We start from the raw sequence: 6,000 nt of genomic DNA, 5'->3' as shown, positions 1-6,000 counted from the left end.
TGGATGGACCTAGAGTCTGTCATACAGAGTGAAGTAAGTCAGAAAGAGAAAGACAAATACCGTATGCTAACACATATATATGGAATTTAAGAAAAAAAATGTCATGAAGAACCTAGGGGTAAGACTCAGACCTACTAGAGAATGGACTTGAGGATATGGGGAGGGGGAAGTGTAAGTTGTGACAAAGTGAAAGAATGGCATGTACATATATACACTACCAAACGTAAAATAGATAGCTAGTGGGAAGCAGCCTCATAGCACAGGGAGATCAACTCGGTGCTTTGTGACCACCTAGAGGGGTGAAATAGGGAGGGTGGGAGGGAGGGAGATGCAAGAGGGAAGAGATATGGAAACATATGTATATGTATAACTGATTCACTTTGTTATAAAGCAGAAACTAACACACCATTGTGAAGCAATTATACTCCAATAAAGATGTAAAAAAAAAAAAAAAAAGAACAAGCACATTTCATCCAATACATAAACTAATGTTCCCACCTCAACTGGTCTATTTGACAGGAACTGGCCAATGTGTGGGAATGATCCATCTGACTTTCAATTTTAAATTAAACAAATGATGTGTTTTACCAGTTGTCCAGTTTTGTTTTCCCTTTTTTCCTCTATAATGCATGGCTTTCATCATATTCTGTAAAATTTTTAAAAGGCCTTGTAATATCAACCTAGTCTAGTGTGAAGCTATTGATAAATTTCAGATGATGATTCTTCCAAATGAATTAGTGAAAATGAGGAAAATAATTTTTAACAGATATGATAAATTTTTGTTTTTATTACAGTAGCTACTACGCATTAAGTCCTTCCTGTCTGTCGGGCACTGTGTTGAATGTTTTACTTTAACACAATTTCAGATATTCCTGATTCCAACCGTATAAAGCAAGTAATGCTATCAACCCCAATTTTCCGGTGAGGAAACTGAGGCCCAAGGTCACATGACTGCTACATGGAAGAGGCATAGTTGTAACAAGGCCCTGAGTCTAAAGCTGTGCTCTTAAATGCTTTGCCATATATTGATATATTGATATTTTGACAGCTCTTACAATACAGCCACAAAATCCATGTTGACAAGTAAGTTTTACACACTTCACACAAGACCTCAGGGTCAAGTTCAGTGGTTCTCAAACTTGTTCAGGTGTTGTTGGAGCACCTAAAAGTCAGGCAAGAGACCAAGAAGTGGTTATACAGTTAATTACACTTTTAGAATAGGAGAAGTTTTAGGAGCAGAAAAGTATATGTGTTTATGACATTAAATCTCATGGAGAACAGGGACCTGTGGAGGGAGCAGCTGTCACAATGTACCTGGGAGACAGGAATTTCATCCTTTATTAATTCATCCTTCCTACTTCTCACTGGTTTTGTTACCTGTAAGGACTTGCAAGCAGACATTCAGGGAAGCTGAGAGAGTTTTAGGGATTATTATAGGAGAAAGACTTCACACTGAGAAAGGTTCATCCAGCAAAATCCCAGGACTAGAATGAGACATCCTGGACTCCAGTCCTCATTTTACTACTTCATCCCTTACCCCATAGCTCAGTTTCCTCATCTGTGAAATGGGGACAACATCTGTAAGTACCTCCTATGGTTGTTGTAAGGATTATATTACACATGTAATGCCCTATGACAGAAGAGGACCTTTTTTAACCTAAGGAGTCAATAAAGAGTAGCTACCATCCTCATCATTATAAAGTTGCTTTTCCCACAAAATTGGAAAGGCCTGCCATTTTTCAGTTTGCATCTGAACATACGTTTTCTGCAGGAAAGTACCTGGGAATATTGTTCCAGTTTAATGTGGATTAGCTACCACCAAGGTTTGCACTGATTTGGCACTGATGATCTCAGGACTGTGGGACTATGGGAAGGGGTCAGAAATCTTTCTTTCAAAACCCCTATACTTTGGTGAATTGAAACCGCATCTATCACAGTTATAAATTTTTCAATCTAAACAAGTAAAAATCGAGCTACCAAGACTTCAAACATCAAAAAGTACAATCTTAATTTCTTTTTCCACTACATCCCATATTCAATAAATTCAGGGTTTGGATCCATGGAGATGGGAGAGATAATAATCACAAGAATGATGGTGAAAGTCCAGGGCACTGTGCAAAAAAGCATAACAGAAATGAGCTCATTTAGAGTTCAGAGACAGATTAAACATTTCAGGATATAGAAACTGAATTGCTATTATTGAAAAAATAGCATAAAAATAAGACATTCCAGCCTTTCCAACACAGGGCTCTTGTTCCTGCATTTCCCTTCTGATCGGCAGGCTGTGCCTTCCAGCATCCCCCGCCCTCCTCCCCTTTTGACACCATCCTCCTTCCCTTACAAACAAGCCAGTGAGGGAGGGAAGGAGCACACAGCACATGGGAGGCGGAGGACAGAGTTCACCCTGTGAAAAATCATTAATCATCTGGAGGTCACCAGCCCCGAACACGCTTCCTTCTCAAGCCTGTCCTGTGAGCGATCTGTCTCCTAACAGGTTTTGTAATGCTGAGTTGTAAAGCGTTCCTGATGAATTATTGTTGGCACTCAGTCCAAAGGCTTGAAGGCTTGAGTCCACGAGAAGAAAAAGCAGACCCTCTCTCTTGTGCCTGTTGTGGAGCCAGCACAGGTCTCGCATCGTGTGTGCAGGCGGATGGTCTGGGGTCCCCTCGTCCCTGCAGCCCCGACTCCAGGAAAGGTCTGAGACAGACTGAGGTTTATCACTGCTCTTGGAAGCAGGGGTGTTTGAGGGCAGGTCGCACCCTAAGCCTCACCCCTGTTGTAGCTCAGCTTTGGGTAAGGGCAGGATTTATGCTCTCTTTAGACAGATAAGGAAACTGAGGCCAGGGCTATGATGATGTGGCATATCCAAGGTAACCCAGCTACCTTGTGGCAGAACCAGGATTATAACTTGGGTAATCAAAATGCCACCTCTTTCCTTTCCTCCACTCTGCTCGCACTGGTCTGTGTGATCCTCCCCCATGGGACATCATCCCACCCCACCTCTGCCTCATCTAAATCCTTTGTCCAACCCTCCATCTACCTGGAGTTTTCTGCTCCAAGGTCCCTCCTGCCCACTTTCTTCTGGTCATCCAGGGACAGTGTAAGGTCACCTGCTCAGAGAGACTGCCATGGCACCCAGTCTAAAACAGCCCCCGTCACTCTTGATGGTAACACCGTACTTTACCTCTTCATAGCAATTATCACCTTCCAATGTTGTCTTGTTTATTCATTTGTTTATTTGTTCTCTGTGCATCTCTCTGTTTTCCTTCCAGCTTCAGCTCATCCAGAGTGTAAGCTGCAGAAAGGCAGCCACCAAGGAAGTCTGGTTCTCCACAGTGTACTGAGAATGGTAACTGGTCCCTGGCAGATGCTCAGTAAACACTTAGTGCTTGATTAATCAAGACACACTGATCATTAATAATGCCTTACCTTCATATAAAACCTTTCCAAATATAAATGTGTGTATGGATATATATATAAGGATATGTAGATAGACATTCATAAGCTTTCCAAAGCATTTATACAAGTAATATTTTACTGTCACTTGTCCCATGTGAAGTAGGAAGAACAGGCTTTCCTATAAACATTTTATAGACAGTGAAACTGAGATTGAGTGACCTTTCCTCCTGACCCTAAAATTAGGAGGCCAGGGTTCCCCTGCAAGTCACTTGCTATATAACATTAGGAAAGTCATTTTTCCCTCTTTGAGCTTCAGTCTCCCTACAATGGAAAGTGGTAAACTCAAAGATCTCTCAGGTTTCTTCCAGGAATAATATTCTAGGATGGTTGTTCCCAAAATGCGTGTTTGGAACCCTAGTATCTGAGGAGGTGTTCTGTGGAACCGTTTGGGAAACACAGTTCCAGTGTTGGCTTTAAGTTTACTTCAAGGCAGGCACTATATCCCAGCACAGGTAAGATGCAGCAAGGCCTGGTGCAGAGCAAGAAGTGGAAAGGAATGAAATCCATCAGCCCCAGCCAGGCATGCACTGAGCTCTTCCCGTGCATCACCTCATTTGATCTTCAAAACCCCTAGGAAGGGCTTCCCTGGTGGCGCAGTGGTTGAGAGTCTGCCTGCCGATGCAGGGGACACGGGTTCGTGCCCCAGTCTGGGAAGATCCCACATGCTGCAGAGTGGCTGGGCCTGTGAGCCATGGCCGCTGAGCCGGCACGTCCGGAGGCTGTGCTCCGCGGTGGGAGAGGCCACAGCAGTGAGAGGCCCGCGTACCGCAAACAGAGAAAAAACAAAACAAAACAAAACAAAACAAAACCTTAGGAAGTAGATATTCTTCCTATTTCCACTTTACTGCTTGAAAATTAAAAATACTTGGAAAGATGATGTATATGGCAGAGGATGGTTGCTAAATCAAATGACCTCAAAGAGTTTGTTCATAAAACTTAAAAGCCTGTAGAAAGCTTAGTTGTTATTTGATTTGCTATCAACAATGGGGATTTGTTGCTTCACTTTCACCTTCCAAACATCAAGCAATGGCATCTACTAGGTGAACCTAAATGGGATCTAGAACTCTAGCTGCAATGGAGTCTGGGAAACGTAGTTCCCTTAGCTTTATGATGTCCTCTGTAGTATAGGGCAGCACACAGAAGGAGAGTGGCAATGATGCTGAGGGCCAACAACCACGTTCATCATCTACCCTATGGTGAACTCAGTTATCAAGGTCTCTTCTTGGACTCTGGGGGTCTGAGATGTGAGCTGGGGATTAGGGAGGGGAGAGGGAATTAATGCAGGGACGGATTGGGCATGGGGGGGTTGGCAATCAGGGTCCAGGATAAAGACACAAAGCTCCTGGGGAGTTCCCTGGTGGCCTAGTGGTTAGGATTCTGGGCTTTCACTGCTGTGGTCCAGGTTCAATCCCTGGTTGGGGAACTGAGATCCCACAAGCCATACAGCATGGCCAGAAAGAAAAAAAACACACACACACACACACACACAAATCTCCTGCCTGGAATTGCAGCAAAAGCAAAAGAAATGGAAAGAAAGAAAAGGAATGCAGCTGCAATGAGTGAAGGGTTCATTTTCTCAGCTTGAAGCCGCCTTGAGGGGTTCTACTCTTGGCTTCTCCCATCCTCACCATGTAGTATTAGACACATCCTCTCCCTCTGAAAAACACTTCTCATCAGTTTTCTTTTCCCTCTAGTTTGAGAAGCAAGTGGGTCCTCAAACCCTCATATGATGAACATGGGGTGCAGACATGAGAGAGACCGTGATCACCTCCCAACCAGCAAATCCAAGTGGCTTCACCCACTTGCCTTTTGAGCTATGCTCATTCAACCTGAAAAGTTCTGTAAGTGGCAGAGTCAACTTTCAATAAAATTTCAATTCAGAGGAGAAGGATTTCATATGATTTTTATTTTATAATGATTTCATTTCCAAGAATGAGTATGTATTACTTTTACAATCAAGAAAAAATAAGTTAAAAATACCACGTCTTGGGAGGGGCAAGTGGGAGGGATGAAGAGGCAGAGCACAGAGGATTTTTAAGGCAGTGAAAATATTCTGTACGATTCCATAATGGTGCATACATGTCATTATACATTTGTCCAAACCCATTCAATGTATCTCACTAAGAGTGAACTATAACGTAATCTATGGATTTGTGGTGGACTTTTCAAACATGGGTCAAGTTCATCAATTTCAACAATTGTACCATTCTGGTGAGGGATGTTGATAATGGAAAGGACTCTGCATGTGTAGGGGTGGGGGGTAAATGGGAAAACTCTTCCCTTCAATTTTGCTGTGAACCCTAAACTGTCATAATTTCTTAAAAATATTTACAATGTCTTGATCAAAATAAAATAAAATGCCAAATTGTAAAATCTCTTATATATACACAGACATATTTTTTGTAGTCACAACTGTGACTTAGAATTTACAGTTCTATCTGTGTCATCATAGAATGCTTGAGCCCAAAAGGACCTGAGAAATCATCTAGTCAAGTGGTATCAAGCCATGTTCTGAGGACCCTCAGTATCCACAGAGATATC

Source organism: Delphinus delphis, chromosome 5 (assembly GCF_949987515.2).
Source record: "Delphinus delphis chromosome 5, mDelDel1.2, whole genome shotgun sequence".
In the NCBI taxonomy this organism is placed as follows: Eukaryota; Metazoa; Chordata; class Mammalia; order Artiodactyla; family Delphinidae; genus Delphinus; species Delphinus delphis.
Note: the sequence above shows the minus strand (reverse complement) of the source record.